Source organism: Capra hircus, chromosome 3 (genome assembly GCF_001704415.2).
Source record: "Capra hircus breed San Clemente chromosome 3, ASM170441v1, whole genome shotgun sequence".
NCBI lineage: Eukaryota > Metazoa > Chordata > Mammalia > Artiodactyla > Bovidae > Capra > Capra hircus.
The window spans coordinates 64,210,754-64,229,260 of record NC_030810.1 but is presented as its reverse complement, the minus strand read 5'-3'; the positions used below and the strand labels follow the sequence as shown (position 1 = coordinate 64,229,260).

Here is an 18,507-nt window from a genome sequence, read left to right as displayed (position 1 = left end):
AATATGAATAGTTTTGAAAGACACTATAAAGAAAGTTGTAAAACACTGAAAATAATTCCCTATTCCTGGAACATAGTTCTCCTACTCAAGAATGGGGTTAAGAACCACTAAAGAAATGTTTCAAGAACCAAAACTTCAGAATTATCTTGGAGAGATAATACTCATGCATATGAAGAACAGAAGAAAAAACAGTCATTGAGTTTAGAATACAACAGATTAGAGTTCTTCCATGTAGTTCAAAATACACTTTTTATTCCAACAGAATTCTTATAGCCTGTATTAATTCTCAAACACATAAAGACAGGTTACATGGAACACTAAACTTCACAGTAAAAATACACTTAGAAAATAAAATCACTTATAATTTAGGCAATTACTTAGAAATTTATTACTTAGGATGTAGTTGTGTGTGAGCTCAGTTGTGTCTGACTCTTTGCAACCCCTTGGACTGTAGTCTGCCAGGCTCCTCTGTCCATGGAATTCTCTAGGCAAGACTACTGGAGTGGGTTGCCATTTCCTACTCCAAGGGAAATGGAGTGGGGAATTCCACACCCAGGGATCCAACCTGCATCTCTTGTGTCTCTTGCATTGGCAGGTGGATTCCTTCCACTGCACCACCTGGGAAGTATATAGGATGTAATAATTCCCTGCCTTATCAGAATGTACTATGGCAGTGATTATAAACCCTTGTGTGATTTTAGGTAACAAGAGGAAAGATGGTATCATAAAACCTTTTTCATTTTGGTGTTTTAAACTACAGATAAGTCCTGGCTATGTTTATTAATTAAACTCCATGGTGTCTCTAATTCAAATGACTGTTCACCAAGCAGTTTGAAAAGAAAGTTACATTAAAAATTTTTTTTCTTATTATTTATTTTTTTAACGGAAAGATAACTGCTTTACAGAACTGTTTTCTGTCAAACCTCAACATGAATCAGTCACAGGTATACGTATTTCCCCTCCCTTTTGAACCTCCCTCCCCATCCCACCCCTCTAGGTTGATACACAGCCCCTGTTTTGAGTTTCCTGAGCCATACTATTCTCTATTTAATATAAGCTTCAACCTCAAATATTCTTTAGAATTAAGAAACAAGAATATGGGAAGAAATGGGGAGAGGGGTAACAAGACTGCAAATTACTCTGCACAAAGACAACTGCTCACACAGTACGCACCCTCCTACCACCAGATCTCTGTGCAAGCTACCTTACCCTGCCTGGAACTCTCATTCATTCTCCCTCTACCCCAATTCTGCCTAGTGAACTCCTCAAACCTCACATTCAATTTAATCATCACTTGCAAGGGAAGCATCATCCATCTCCCTAACTAGGTCAAACCTCACACATACACACATGATGTATGTATATATACCTCATAATGCACATCTCACACGTACACATAACTGCAATTTTACATTTTATGTGTATTAGCATCTACCATACTGGCAACAATTTAGTAAAATGACATAAAAAAGTAATGTGGTATAATTACTGTAACAAGTTCAGGCTTCAAATATTGTTTGACTATGCATCTTAAATTTTGATTCAGAAGATATGGCCACTACATTATAAAGCATGCTCTGAGCTGAGGATTCACTTTCGGAAGACTTGAAGTTCCAAGCCTGCTGCTTACTGGTGGTGGTTTAGTTGCTAAGTCATGTCTGACTCTCCGACCCCATGGACTGGAGCCCACCAGGCTCCTCTGTTCATGGGCTTTCCAGGCAAGAATACTGGAGTGGGTTGCCATTTCCTCCTCCAAGGGATTTTCCTGACCCAAGGATCGACCCCACATTTCCTATGTCTCCTGAGCTGCAGGTAGATTCTTCACCCACTGAGCCTTCAGGGAAGCCCTACTAGCAGCAGGCTTTCCAAAACAGGAAGAGAAGCACACATATGAATATATACTATGCATATACACGTATCTTTTCTCATGGGGGAGAGTTGGTTGGGAATATGGAGAAAATGAGATGAGCTTAATGTGGAACATATTGTTGGACTGCCTAGGATACCCAGGAGATGTAGATAATTGGGCACACAGCTCAAGTGCTTGAGAATAAACATTCATGTAGAAGAAAGACATCTGGGAAACCATAGGAATGACGAGACTACACAGATATTACAGAACATATAGCATGTAAAGAGAATTTAATCTTAGAATCTTAGGAAATATCAACATTTAAGGAACAAGAAAAACAGACAATCAATAGAAAAAGGCTAAGAAGAAACAGAAAAAGAAACCTGGACAGACTTTTAAGAACCACATACTGCATGTTCAGAACGCACAATATTTTTCAAAATTTACAGTAGTTTACAAATGAATCTGTAATCGAGGTAATGTATGATGCTCAAGCATCTACACAGGATTTGCAAGTTCTCTCACTAAATTCAGCATGTATTTATGGAAAGCCTAAGAATATAAGTATATTCAAGAATTTTAAAGGAATTGTATCTTCTAAGCAACCCAAACTGTCACCACAATCTAAAACTATTACGGTATTGTTATGTCCTCACTCTCCCTTTTCCACTATGGGAAATAAAACAGTACTGCTGACATTTAAGTGCTGACAGAAGTTTAAGAGGTTATTTCCTACAGCAGCCCAGATAATATATGAAATTACCTTTACTTTTAATGGCTACAACAACAACCAATAACGCTGAATGCTTTCACTAGTTTTTCTGAACTCAGTATTTGGAAAAGAAACAGATTTTGCTATTCTTTAAAAGAAGTTATTATTTAGTTTAGGGATTTAAAAAAAATTTTTAAGGTGCTAAAACTCTATATAGAGTATGATACTAGCATGTTTTTAGAATTAATCATTATTCTTGGTTCATTATGTGTATTAAAGTATATGAACTATATATTTGACATTTCCTAAAAAAAAGACTAGAGATCTTCAGGAAAATTAGAGATACCAAGGAAACCTTTCATGCAAAGATGGGCACAATAAAGGACAGAAACAGTATGGACCTAACAGAAGCAAAAGATATTAAGAAGAGGTGGCAAGAATACACAGAAGAATTATACAAAAAAGATCTTCATGACCCAGATAACCACGATGGTGTGATCATTCACCTAAAGCCAGATATCTTGAAACGTGAAGTCAAGTGGGCTTTAGGAAGCATCACCACGAACAAAGCTAGCGGAGGTGATAGAATTCCAGTTGAGCTATTTCAACTCCTAAAAGATGATGCTGTGAAAGTGCTACGCTCAATATGCCAGCAAATTTGGAAAACTCAGCAGTGGCCACAGGACTGGAAAAGGTCAGTTTTCATTCCAATCCCAAAGAAAGGCAATGCCAAAGAATGCTCAAACTACCTACTGCATCATGGAACTCATCTCACACGCTATGAAAGCAATGCTCAAAACTGTCCAAGCAATAGTGGCTCATGATGATTTTTGTGGTCCTTTGAGGATATGATGAAAGCAATAGATCTGGTCTCCAGAACGGCTGATGTGTACATTTCAGAGCTTCCTCCTAGAGCCCAACCATGGGCAGGTAGCTCCATGACCCCAAGTTAATTATTTTCAAAAAAAAAAAAGGTTCACGGACATCAAGGCCTGATAGTAAAGTGCCTAAAGGTATTAGTATATATATCGAAAACAAGAGGTTACTCACAAAATTAGCATTGCAGGCAAAAAGAAATCATAGAGGAAATTGGCAGTGACGATTAGAAAAATGTCCACAGGGAGGGTGCCTTGTCAAATTTGCCGTGTCGGAACTCCCTGGTAATTATGCCTTTTGCAGAGCCAGACAGGAACTAAGAGCTTGGAGCTACCAAACACCTGAGTTAAAGTGTATCCTTTGCACTTTCTAGGGATAAATCCTCAGTTGTGTAAATCCCCAAATACTGTTCTGAAGTATAATTTGTTCCCCATAAAATGTGCACACGGTGAGAAGTAGGAAGCAACAAAGGTGCACCAAAAGAATAAAAGGTTAACTGATTTCTTTTCCAGCACCACTTACTGTGAATGAACTGTCTAGTCAGACACTATCTGATCTTCATGGAAGTAGGATTTAGTAATTATTATGAGTTAAACAAATTGGTTGTCCAATTGTATACATCATTTTCTTATGAATATGTTTAGCCTGAGTCAGTTTCCTTGAATTCCATCACCATGGGGACTGACAAAATAAATTCCAATATGGATGATTAAAAGCTGGACTCTCAACACTCGTAAATGCTTTCTTATGTGGTTTCCAGGCAGTGAGCAAGAGACACCCGTGTTGTCCTTAAAACTTACAAGTGGACTTCCCTGGTGGTCCAGCGGTTAGGATTCCACCTGCCAATGCAGGGGATGTAGTTTGATCCCTGGTCCGGAAGATTCCATATACCACAGGGAAACTACTGAGCTCGTGTGCCACAACCACTGAAGCCCACACACCCCAGAGTCCATGCTCCACAACAAGAGAAGTACCACAGTGAGGAGCCTGCAGTCCACAACTAGAGAGCTGCTCCCACTTGCTTCAGCTAGAGAAAGCCTGTGTGCAGCCACAAGGATCCAGCACAGTCAAAATTAAATAAATTAATTACTTTAAAAAAACTTACACATATGTTTAACTGGATCATCCTATAAAAAAGGAGCTGAGACCACCTTCTACTTCAAGGAAGATGATGTAAACTTATGTTTTTGCTATTCCTCTCATGAAGTACAACTAAAACCCTGGACATTATATATATGACAAACGTAAGTAAAAGTTGGAGAGAAGAAAACAGACTAGTTAGAGCCCTTAAGATTCAAGGAACAATATGGTGAGTTCCTTAAGTTTTCTTTAGCCTTATATATCTCAGTCTTGGAGTAGCAGAAGCTGGCAACCCAGGAGCAGGCATACATAAAAAGACGTCCAACAAAAGCCCTGCCAGAACACCAAGAAAAGGACAGCATGGAAAGACAAAAAACTTTTGGACAATAATCACTCTACTTTAGCTAAACACCACAGAAAAAACTGTGGCCCCACTTCCATTCTCACAGGCCAAGCAGCTAGCCTAGACTTCTACCCTCACAAGGCTGTAATCAGGTACCCAGTATCTCTGGTGGAATGGTGTCAGAGAAGACAAGGTAGGGAGCCAGGACTTTTACCCTAGGCAACAGGTAACAGTGTCAGTGAAGACCAAGCAAGGAACCAGAATGTCCGCTTTCACACAGGAGTGATGAGAGGCCACCTCACCTCCCCACTTGGTGCTGTCAGAGGAGACCTAGTAGAGAATCAGGACGCTCACCATCACTCAGAGTAATGAGGCCACTCCCGTCCCTGCCCAAGGTAACAATGAGCTCACCAGGTGTTGACGGTGGCCTATCTGGGAACCTGAACTTCTACCTCCACTTTGCAGTAACAAAGCAGCAACCCCTTCCCTTGCCAGAGCAGTACTGGAAAAAGTCAACTAAAACAAAAGGTATTTTTAAATAAGATTCAGAGTACCCACAAATACAGAGAACAAACTAGTGGATACCAGTGATAAGAGGGAAAGGGGAGGGGCAATACAGGTGTTGGGGGAGAAAAGGGCTATTGTGGATTATATGACATCATGTGTGTGAAACTTTCCAAAACTGCAAAACACTATAGAATTTAAAGAATATTTTATTCAACCGAAGGAAAAAAGATCCCAAGTCTCACAACATAATGTAAAAATATTCTTGTTTCAATCAAATTGTACTCAGCATATTAAGAACCAACAAGATCTCAAACTCAATGAATAGAGATAAGAAATGACAATATAAAAAGGACAGCGATGTTAGAATTGTCAAAGATTTAAACCAGTCATGATAAAAATGCTTTCAAGAACAAGCTTGAACCAAATGAAAGAATAGAAGGCCTCAGAAAATAAGCTCAGTAATGAAACAGAATACATAAATAACTAAATGGAAATTTTAGAACTCAAAGAAGAAAAAAAAAACCCAAATAAAAAGCTCAGTGAATGGGATCAACAGTAGAATGGAAAGGAAGGAAATTTAGTGAACTGGAGCATGGAACAAAAGAAATTATCCAATCAGAATAACAATGAGAGAATATAATAGAATAAAGCAACAGAACCTTGGGGAACTGTGGGATATAACAACAACATCTAAAATTGGGGTCACAGAGTCTTGGAAGGAAAGGAGAAAGAAAGCAGGGCTGAAAGAGTTCTTAAAGAAATATTGCTGAAAACCTGACATCTGACAGGAGGCAAAGATTTAAGATGCTGAACAAACTCCAAATGGCATACACCAAAGACATCCAAGACAAGACATATCATAATTAAGCTTCTGGAAACTAAAAATGAAGGAAAAAGGGCTTGAAATTAGCCCGAGAAAATGAAGCCTATTATAGAAAAAACTGGAGTAACTGCAGATTTCTCATCAGAGGTCAAAGAGCCAAGAGGAGGTGGCCCAGGTTTTCACGTGGTGAAATAAAATAACCCTAAACCCAGAGAAAATCACCCTCGAGAATGCAGGGGTGCAAGATACTCTCATATGAAAGAAACCTTCAATGATTTATTGCCACTGTGATTAATGATGTTTTCTAGATAGGAAAAAAAAAACATAAAAGAAGAAATCTTAAAACACAAGGGGAAAAAAGGGAACAAAAAAATAGGAAGAATAAATATATGGGTAAATACAATAAACTGTCCTTCTTGTGTTTTCAAAAATATGTTTGACATATAAGGCAAAAATTATAACATTGTGTGATATGATTTTAAATGTATGCAGAAGAAATATTTAGTACAATTGTGTTGTAAGTGGCAGATAATGAAAGTATGTAAATAGAGGTAGTTTCTACACTTCACCTGAATTGGTAAACTGATGACACCAGTAAACTGTGACAAGTGATATTTATATGATGTAACACATAAAGCAACCATGAAAAAAATGCTGTACACTCAGAAACACACTCCAAGTGTTTTAAACTCAAAAACACTATGGATAAATCAAACTGTAACTTTTAGTAAGTGTAAAAGTAATTTATAGGAATGAAGAGAAAAGAAAAGAGGCAAGAAGAAAAACAGAAAACAAAACTGAAAGAAATATCAAGGAAACTTAAATACATAAGTGAATAAAAATGAAAATAAAGTAAGAGGAATTCCCAAGACAGCAAAGACCCTGAGCTTACTTCCCCTCATAAGCACATCAAAATTACAACTACTTACCGACTGATGAAAAAGATCTGAACCTACCAGAAAAGATCTTCTGCACTAAAGGTATAAAGAAGGAACCATAACGGAGATGGACAGGAGAGGTGGAGTCGTAGTCGAGTCAAAACCTCAACCCTTGGGTTGGGTCACCCACAAACAGTAGAATTGTTACAACTGCAGAGGTTCTCCCCCGGGGAATAAGGGGTCTGTGCCCCACAATGGGCTCTGTAGCCCAGGGTCGTGTACCAGAAAGATGAGCCCCCAGAGTATCTGGCTTTGAAGATCAGTGATGCTTACTTTCAGGAGACTCAGAAGACTGTGGGAAATAGAGACTCCATTCTGAAAGGGCAGACACAAAATCTTGTCTGTTGTTGGAATCGGGGCTGATGGCAGTGAGGAGCCTGGGTCAGACGCACCTGCTGATCTTGGAGAGTGTCCCAGAGAAGCAGGAGGCAACTGGAGCTCACGCTGAGGCAAAGACACTGGTGGCAGCCATTTTGGGGAGCCTGTCCTACCATGGGGACACTGCTGTTGACAAGCGCCATTCTGGAATACTCCCTCTAGCTTATTAATGTCAAGACCCAGCTCCCTCCACGCCCCAGCAACCACAAGTGCTGGAACCCCTCAGGCCAAGCAACTAACCAAGTGGGACACGGCTCCACCCACCAGCAGATGGGCACCTTAACATCCCTGAGCCCAAAGCAGTCCCTGAACATGAACCTAGCCACCACAGGGCCCAGGACGCAGCTGCACATACCAGTGTGAAGGCACCAGACCTTCCAGAGCTTCACTGCCAGAGACAGAGACCCAGCTTTGACCACCAGTAGGCAGGCAAAATCCCCAGAATACTCCGAGACTCACACCAGCAAGCCTGCTTTAGCATTAGGACCAGCTTCATCTATCCTTCCTAAACTATTTCAAGAAACTGCAGAGGAAGGAATGTTTCCAAACTCATTCTGAGGCCAGCAACACCCTGATACCAAAACCAGATAAAGGTATCACAAGAAATGAAAATTATAGGCCAGAATCACTGATGTACTTAGATGCAAAAATCCTCAACAAATATTGGCAGAACAAATACAAAATACATTAAAATGATCATACTTCATGATCAAATGGACTTCATATCAGGTATGCAAGAATGGTTCAACAGCCACAAATAAACTAATGTGGACACTAACAAACTGAAGAATAAAAACTATATAATCATCTCAATAGGTGCAGAAAAAGGTTTTGACAAAATTCAACACCCGTTTATGATTTTAGAAGAACAAAAACAAAAACAAACTCTCCAGAAAGTGGGCATAGAGAATATACCTCAACATAATAAAGGCCATACATAAGCCTACAGCTAACATTGCACTCAACAGTGAAAAGTTGAAAGCATTTCCTCTAACATTAGGAATAATACAAGGATGCCCACTCTCCCCACTTTTATTCAACACAGTATTAGAAGTTCTAGCCACTGCCATAGCAATCAGACAAGAAAAATAAGAGGAATCTAAATTGGAAAGTAAAACTCTCACTGACTGCAGATGACATATAATAATAGAAAACCCTAAAGAAAACTACTTGAGTTCAACAATGAATCTGGTAAAGCTGCAGAATACAAAATTAGTATATAGAAATCACTTGCACTTCTATACCCTACCAATGAACTATCAGTGAACTATCAGAAAGAAAATTCAAAGAAACAATCTTATTTACAATTACACTGAAAAGAATAAAATACTTACGAATAAACATATATAAGGGGTAAAAAGACCTGTGTCCCTATATACAAGGACTCTTCTAGACCCTTGTAAATACATGCCTTACATATTTATTGTTTGTGCATTAATTATATATTGACTTAAGATTAATGAAAATATATTACAAAATAAAAATTAAATTTTCTTCCCAAATTTCATCTCACTAATGAATTATGACTAAAAATTTATTGGTTAATGTTCTTAAGAGGATCTATTAGGTAAGAATAAGGTAGAATAAGGTAATAAGAATAAGAATAAGGTAAGAATAAAGTAGCTGATAAATATCCCAACAATCTGATAACTACCAATATAATTATTTTCTTTTTATTGCTAAGGTTACTAAGTTAAAAAGAATATGGCTCATTTATACTGGCTGGTTTTTTATAGGTATTACACAAATTTTAAAATGTTAAATTCTTATAACAACCTTCTTTTATATTACCAATCTGAAAAATGCATTAACACCTATATGAAATATAATATTGCTAATAGCTAACACTGAATTCTCACTATGTGTCTTAAATGTATCATTCTTTATATGCATACTCTGTGTTAAGTATTTTATATGCATTATCTCAAGTTCTGATTCTTAAAACAACCCTAAGAGGCAATATTATTATTCTCATCTAGATGAGGAAACTGATTCTCAAAGAAGTTAACTGATCGTAAGCTGAATACTAATGTCAGGATATGGTCTCAGGTCAGTCCGACTCTAGAGCCTGTGCTCCACATTATACCTGTCATCTGAGATTTAATCTCCTTCGATAAGAGGAAGGAGTAGGGCTGCATAACTAAATACAGCAGGATATTATATAAAAGCACCACTTTTTTTTGTAAGTATCCATTTTTAAAATATAGAATATTATAGTTAAAAACCATGGGTGAGATGACTTCATTCTGTACATATTTCAGTCACTTGAAATGAATATTCTGACAGGAAATGGGGATTCCAACCAATATTCTTTTCCCTTTTCTTAAGTTTTACCAAGACATCTCAAACATCCCTCATACCTTTTTATACACTTCTCAAGTAATCTATTCGTATTTTAAATTTACATCTTATACAAAATCAAATAAATGCCATACAGAGAACAAACTAATTCTGAAACCAAGAATTGGGGTAAAAAACTTATGGAGAAAGACACACTGGATAAGTTGAGCCTTGAAAAGATACTGGGTTTCAAAATATAGAGATGGATCCTTTGGGAAGCCATAAAGGCCTGCAGAGTGACTAAGTTGACAAGTAACACACTAGGAAAATTTGTTTATAAAATTATTTAACCAACAGTGTTCTGTGACAACCTAGAGGGGTGGGATGTGGTGGGAGGGAGGTTCAAGAGAAAGGGGACATATGTATACTGGCTCATCCATACTGCTGTATTCAGTTCAGTCCAGTCGCCCAGTCGTGTCTAACTCTTTGTGACCCATGAACTGTATGTAGCACAGCAGGCTTCCCTGTCTATCGCCAACTCCCAGAGCTTGCTCAAATTCATGTCCATGGAGTCGGTGACGCCACCCAATTATCTCATCCTCTGTAATTCCCTTCTCCTCCTGCCCTCAATCTTTCCCAGCATCAAGGTCTTTTCCAGTGAGTCAGCTCTTCACATCAGGTGGCCAGAGTATTGGGGTTTCAGCTTCAGCATCAGTCCTTCCAATGAATATTCAGGATAGCTTTCCTTTAGGACTGACTGATTTGATCTTCCTGCAGTCAAAGGGACTCCTAAGTCTTCTCTAACACCACAGTTCAAAAGCATCAATTCTTCAGTGCTCAGCTTTCTTTATAGTCCAACTCTCACATCCATACATGACTACGGGAAAAACCATAGTTTTACTAGAGGGACCTTTGTTGGCAAAGTAACTGTTGTATGGCAGAAATCAACACAGCACTGTAAAGCAATTACACTCCAATTAAAAATAAATTAAAAATTATTTAACAACAGTAGTGTAAAACAGCTAAAAAACAACTGACAATTTTAGGCTATACTGATAAGCATATAATTATCAAAGTAACATATGTTCCACTTATTGAGCCTTTATTATGGGCCAGAAGCAATGCTGCTATGTGTTTAAACATGTATTACTTCATTTAATTCTTAAAGTAACCCTATATCTATTACTTATAAGGTAATAATATGGAAATGTAGTGTTAGATTAGTTAAGAGTTTTGAGGAACAGAGTCAGAACCCAAAACTTCAATGATACCAAAGCCTAACCAAAATGTAGTCATTACTGTCTTAAATCACAGGAAGGCACTGTTCCTAGGAAATTTATGTCACACATGTATTATTATGTATCATTTCAGGCATACACAAAGAATAGAGTACATTCAGGATGGAAAAGAGCTAGATAACACATGCCACACAAAAAAACTGCTTTTAAAACACCCAAAACACTTAAGTAGAGAGGAGAAATTCCATAAATGTACTGAAGTTATCTTGAAATATTTGAAAAGTTATTATGAAGAGGAGGCATCCTTTCTACAGAATCACTCTAGAAGACAAGATAGACTATGTCTCAAGACGGAATGAGCTTTTTAAATAACTAGCAGTGCAAAGAAAAGATACGTGCAGTTTAGGGGGAGCTAAGCTATCAATCTGAAGGAGATCAGCCCTGGGATTTCTTCAGAAGGAATGATGCTAAAGCTGAAACTCCAGTACTTTGGCCACCTCATGCGAAGAGTTGACTCATTGGAAAAGACTGATGATGGGAGAGATTGGGGGCAGGAGGAGAAGGGGATGACAGAGGATGAGATGGCTGGATGGCATCACCGACTCGACGGATGTGAGTATGAGTGAACTCCGGGAGTTGGTGATGGACAGAGGCCTGGCATGCTGCGATTCATGGGGTCGCAAAGAGTCGGACACGACTGAGTGACTGAACTGAACTGAACTGAAGCTATCAATCTCCAGAGGTACTCATCTAGAGGCTTCATGTGTCTTAGTTGCTCACTCGGGTCCAACCCTTTGTGACCCCATGGACTGTAACATACCAGGCTCCTCTGTTCAAGGGATTCCCAGGCAAGAATACTGGAGTAGGTAGCCAAACCCTTCTCCAGGGGATCTTCCCCACCCAAGAATCGAACCCAGGTCTCCAACATTGCAGGCAGATTCTTTACTGAGCCTAGAGGAAAAGCCCCAGAGGTGCTTCATGAGGACCCACCAAAAGACGTAGATAGGATTTCTGCACTGATGAGAGCTGAAACCATAGGACATCAGGCATCGGTTACCACTAGGGAAATACCTGCGCTTAGTTGCTCAGTCGTGTCTGACTCTTTCCAATCCCCCGGACTGTAGCCCACTGGCTCCTCTGTCTATGGGGTTTTTCAGGCAAGAGTACTGGAGCGGGTTGCCATTTCTTTCTCTGTTGGATACTCCTGACCCAGGAATCCAATCCACGCCTCCGGTGCCTCCCACACTACAGGCAAATTCTTTACCTGCTGAGCCCACTGGGGAAGCCTGCCTGCTAGCATACAGATTCTTTTGAAGGATTCTCTCCACTGAGCCTCTAACAAGGTAGGATAGAGCAAAAATAAAGATAGAAGCAGGCTGGTGACAATTAACTAAGAAGAAAGAGTGGAATGCTGACACACTCTTTCCATAATTCTGTCTTATTCAGTGTTGTTCAATAGTGTCCAACTCTTTGCAACGCTATGGACTGCAGCATGCCAGGCTTCCCTGTCCTACACCATCTCCCAGAGTTTGCCCAAACTCATGCCTACCTTGAGAAAGACTAAATATGTACCTCTTATGATTATGGCAAAAATTCAGATAATGAGAAGATTGATACTGTACTTTATGCTTTAAGTAATGAGAATATTGTGATAATTTACAACCTAGTTCTTCACACTAGACTCATTAACTAATTCCATTAATATTTACAAAGAACCTATTAATTTATAATTCATCTGGTCCTGGAGATAAGCCTGGAGAGTTTGGTGGCATGGCATTATAATAAAATTTTATAAGATGCAATGGGGATCCCATAAATGGGATGCTTAAGAAAGGATTCACAAAGAAGATTGAGAAAGGAAGTACCTCCTGAGTAGAAAAAGAAAGGCATTCTAGGCAGAGAGAAAAACTTGAGCAAAACCCTTGGAGGTATAATACTACATGATGCATTCAGATCCTAAAAGTGGTTCTTGATAAGTTTACAATATGAAAGAATGGGTAGGGACAAAGTAAAACATGAAGCAGACAAGTCGGCAGAGGCCAAAACGCAGCGTCTTAATCACCATACTGGGATATGAACTGTAACGTGAAAGTCAACAATTCTCAAACTCACTAAGCTCAGAACCTTCTTTATACACTTAAAAATTAGGAACTCCAAAGAGTTTTCATTAGCGTAGGTTAGATCTACCAATATCATATGAGAAATGAAAACTATGAAACTTGAAAATATTTATTTAATTTAAAAATAGTAATATAATAAAGCATGTTAGCAAAAATGACAGTTCTGTGAAAATACCATTTTCCAAAAAACAAAATTTAGTAAAAAGAATGACTTTTTAACATTTTTGCATTTATTTTTATATGTCTAACAATGGAAGATAACTGGGTTCTCATAACTGCTTTTCCATCCAAAATATTACCATATAGTATTTGGGTTGGAGTCTATGAAGCAATCAGACACACAGATTTTGTACAGATCCACAGCTGGAAACTGGAGAAGGAAACCAGCTCCAGTCTTTTTGTCTGGAAAATCCCACGGACAAGGAGCCCCAGGGGTACAGTCCATGGGGCTGCAAAGAGTTGCACATGACTGAGCACAATGCACAACAGCTGGAAAAGGATTATTTAAATATTTTCTGGTAATTGTCTGACACTACACTAAAACTCAACAAGTGTTACTTCTAAAGGCTAGTTGTAAAGTGATGACCCATGTTAGTAAACTTTCTATACACTGTATATTGATCTACCTTGTACCATCAATTAAAAAATACTGGTTTATGGAGTTACACAGATCCACCAAAGGCAATATGTCTAATTATACAACTCCCCCCTCAATCTCATCAAAATACTCAGTATGGGGAAGCTCATAGTGACAAATACAAGTTTTCTCAAATTTTCTACTGGCCAACAAGTATTATCAGTTGTTTTCCCTCAAGCAACAAATTTACTTTATAAGCTTTGTAATTCAACTAAGATATTAATTTTGATATTAAACTGGCAGGAAGATTCAGAGACTTCCTCAATTTTTAGCAGAAGTTTAAACTGCTATTAAAATAGATGAGCTTTGATTGTTGAAATAAACACCACGCCAAAAAGATGAAAGCATTTTCAAAATCAAGAAAGAAATGCCAATATTGTCTACAAAGCTGAATTATTTTCACACTTCAACAGCTGCACCTGGTGCTCCATTGACTAGTAAGTAAAAAGAATATGGAGTAACTAGGCATCAACTCCAGCTGGGCTTGGAGATCATTAGCTAAAACCTACGCAGCAGCTGTTTGAAAATGAGAATTAGTGATGCTGAAAACCTGCCATTATTTCACTGGAGCTTGATATATATCATATTCAGAGCAGTGGTTTTGAACTTGAGCAAGCATCAGGATCACTTGCAGGGTTTGTTAAAATACAGATTCCAGATTCCCTACCATCTCCAGTTGTTAATTCAGGGTGCAATAATTTCATATCAAGTTTCCAGGTGATGCCGACATGATGATCCAGGAATACTTTGAGAATGAATACTCTAGAGAATATTTCTACTGGTTTATTAACAAGATAGGTGGAGAAAACAGTCTTTTTTACTATGTGACTAATTAATTAGTATCTCTATTAATTTGGAATTTACACTAATTTTAAGTAGTTTAAATATGTAGAAAATCAGTTCAGTTCAGTTCAGTAGCTCAGTCGTGTCCGACTCTTTGCAACCCCATGAATCGCAGCACAGTCCATCACCATCTCCCGGAGTTCACTCAGACTCACGTCCATCGAGTCGGTGATGCCATCCAGCTATCTCATCCTCTGTCGTCCCCTTCTCCTCCTGCCCCCAATCCCTCCCAGCATCAGAGTCTTTTCCAATGAGTCAACTCTTTGCATGAGGTGGCCAAAGTACTGGAATTTCAGCTTTAGCATCATTCCTTCCAAAGAAATCCCAGGGCTGATCTCCTTCAGAATGGACTGGTTGGATCTCCTTGCAGTCCAAGAGACTCTCAAGAGTCTTCTCCAACACCACAGTTCAAAAGCATCAATTCTTCGGCACTCAGCCTTCTTCACAGTCCAACTCACATCCATACATGACCACTGGGAAAACCATAGCCTTGACTAGACGGACCTCAGTCAGCAAAGTAATGTCTCTGCTTTTGAATATACTATCTAGGTTGGTCAAAACTTTCCTTCCAAGGAGTAAGTGTCTTTTAATTTCATGGCTGCAATCACTATCTGCAGTGATTTTGGAGCCCCCAAAATAAAGTCTGACACTGTTTCCACTTTTCCCCCATCTATTTCTAATGAAGTGATGGGACCAGATGCCATGATCTTCGTTTTCTGAATGTTGAGCTTTAAGCCAACTTTTCCGCTCTCCTCTTTCACTTTCATCAAGAGGCTTTTTAGCTCCTCTTCACTTTCTGCCATAAGGGTGGTGTCATCTGCATATCTGAGGTTAGTGATATTTCTCCCGGCAATCTTGATTCCAGCTTGTGTTTCTTCCAGTCCAGCGTTTCTCATGCATAGAAGTTAAATAAGCCGGGTGACAATATACAGCCTTGATGTACTCCTTTTCCTATTTGGAACCAGTCTGTTGTTCCACGTCCAGTTCTAACTGTTGCTTCCTGACCTGCATACAGATTTCTCAAGAGGCAGGTCAGGTGGTCTGGTATTCCCATCTCTTTCAGAATTTTCCACACTTTATTGTGATCCACACAGTCAAAGGCTTTGGCATAGTCAAGAAAGCAGAAATAGATGTTTTTCTGGAACTCTCTTGCTTTTTCCATGATCCAGCAGATGTTGGCAATTTGATCTCTGGTTCCTCTGCCTTTTCTAAAACCAGCTTGAACATCAGGGAGTTCACGGTTCACGTATTGCTGAAGCCTGGCTTGGAGAATTTTGAGCATTACTTTACTAGCATGTGAGATGAGTGCAACTGTGCAGTAGTTTGAGCATTCTTTGCATTGCCTTTCTTTGGAATTGGAATGAAAACTGACCTATTCCAGTCCTGTGGCCACTGCTGAGTTTTCCAAATTTGCTGGCATATTGAGTGCAGCACTTTCACAGCATCACCTTTCAGGATTTGAAACAGCTCAACTGGAAATCCATCACCTCCACTAGCTTTGTTCATAGTGATGATTTCTAAGGCCCACTTGACTTCACTTTCCAAGATGTCTGGCTCTAGATTAGTGATCACATCATCATGATTATCTGGGTCATGAAGATCTTTTTTGTACAGTTCTTCCATGTATTCTTGCCACCTCTTCTTAGTATCTTCTGCTTCTGTTAGGTCCAGACCATTTCTGTCCTTTATCGAGCCCATCTTTGCATGATATATTCCCTTGGTATCTCTAATTTTCTTGAAGAGATCTCTAGTCTTTCCCATTCTGTTGTTTTCCTCTATTTCTTTGCATTGATTGCTGAAGAAGGCTTTCTTATCTCTCCTTGCTATTCTTGGGAACTCTGCATTCAGATGCTTATATCTTTCCTTTTCTCCTTTGCTTTTTGCCTCTCTTCTTTTCACAGCTATTTGTAAGGCCTCTCCAGACAGCCATTTTGCTTTTTTGCATTTCTTTTCCATGGGGATGGTCTTGATCCCTGTCTCCTGTACAATGTCACAAACCTCATTCCATAGTTCATCAGGCACTCTATCTATCAGATCTAGGCCCTTAAATCTATTTCTCACTTCCACTGTATAATCATAAGGGATTTGATTTAGGTCATACCTGAATGGTCTAGCGGTTTTCCCTACTTTCTTCAATTTAAGTCTGAATTTGGTAATAAGGAGTTCATGATCTGAGCCACAGTCAAGTCCTGGTCTTGTTTTTGTTGACTGTATAGAGCTTCTCCATCTTTGGCTGAAGAGAATATAATCAATTTGATTTTGGTGTTGACCATCTGGTGATGTCCATGTGTAGGGTCTTCTCTTGTGTGGTTGGAGGAGGGTGTTTGCTATGACCAGTGCATTTTCTTGGCAAAACTCTATTAGTCTTTGCCCTGCTTCATTCCGCATTCCAAGGCCAAATTTGCCTGTTACTCCAGGTGTTTCTTGACTTCCTACTTTTGCATTCCAGTCCCCTATAATGAAAAGGACATCTTTTTTGGGTGTTAGTTCTAAAAGGTCTTGTAGGTCTTCATAAAACCGTTCAACTTCAGCTTCTTCAGTGTTACTGGTTGGGGCATAGACTTGGATTACTGTGATACTGAATGGTTTGCCTTAGAGACGAACAGAGATCATTCTGTCGTTTTTCAGATTGCATCCAAGTACTGCATTTTGGACTCTTTTGTTGACCATGATGGCTACTCCACTTCTTCTGAGGGATTTCTGCCCACAGTAGCATATACAATGGTCATCTGAGTTAAATTCACCCATTCCAGTCCATTTTAGTTTGCTGATTCCTAGAATGTCGACGTTCACCCTTGCCATCTCTTGTTTGACCACTTCCAATTTGCCTTGATTCATGGACCTGACATTCAAGGTTCCTATGCAATATTGCTGTTTACAGCATCGGATCTTGCTTCTATCACCAGTCACATCCACAGCTGTGTATTGTTTTTGCTTTGGCTCCATCCCTTCATTGTTTCTGGAGTTATTTCTCCACTGATCTCCAGTAGCATATTGGGCACCTAATGACCTGGAAAGTTCCTCTTTTGGTATCCTATCATTTTGCCTTTTCATACTGTTCATGGGGTTCTCAAGGCAAGAATACTGAAGTGGCTTGCCATTCCCTCCTCCAGTGGACCACGCTCTGTATAATGCTACTCAATTTCCTGGTAGAAACTAGTTGTGAGAATGCTCTAGTCAGGACATGTTTTACCCTTTAACTCATGGCATTGGTTCTGGTAGGCTGGGTGGGTGTCCCATCTCCTTCAAAGAGTTTTTTGTTTAATATAAAAACTACCTTCTTTCTGGAAAAAAATGGTGATGACCATCACCCAGAACAGAATAGATATTACATAAATTTTCTTAATTAAAACAGGATCAGTTCAGTTCAGTCGCTCAGTTGTGTCCGACTCTTTGCGACCCCACGAATCGCAGCACGCCAGGCCTCCCTGTCCATCACCAACTCCCGGAATTCACTCATACTCACGTCCATCGAGTCAGTGATGCCATCCAGCCATCTCATCCTCAGTCGTCCCCTTCTCTTCCTGCCCCCAATCCCTCCCAGCATCAGAGTCTTTTCCAATGAGTCAACTCTTCGCATGAGGTGGCCAAAGTACTGGAGTTTCAGCTTTAGCATCATTCCTTCCAAAGAACACCCAGGACTGATCTCCTTTAGAATGGACTGGTTGGATCTCCTTGCAGTCCAAGGGACTCTCAAGAGTCTTCTCCAACACCACAGTTCAAAAGCATCAATTCTTCGGCGCTCAGCTTTCTTCACAGTCCAACTCTCACATCCATACATGACTACTGGAAAAACCACAGTCTTGACTAGATAGACCTTTGTTGGCAAAGTAATATCTCTGCTTTTGAATATGCTATCTAGGTTGGTCATAACTTTCCT

The 18,507-nt window shown here is 39.3% G+C and overlaps 1 protein-coding gene across 2 annotated transcripts in view; it reads right to left on the bottom strand.

The window, feature by feature from the left end:
• The window catches only part of HS2ST1 (heparan sulfate 2-O-sulfotransferase 1), a 187,662-nt gene that overhangs the window by 36,892 nt on the left and 132,263 nt on the right, over positions 1–18,507 (bottom strand). The window lies entirely within an intron of this gene.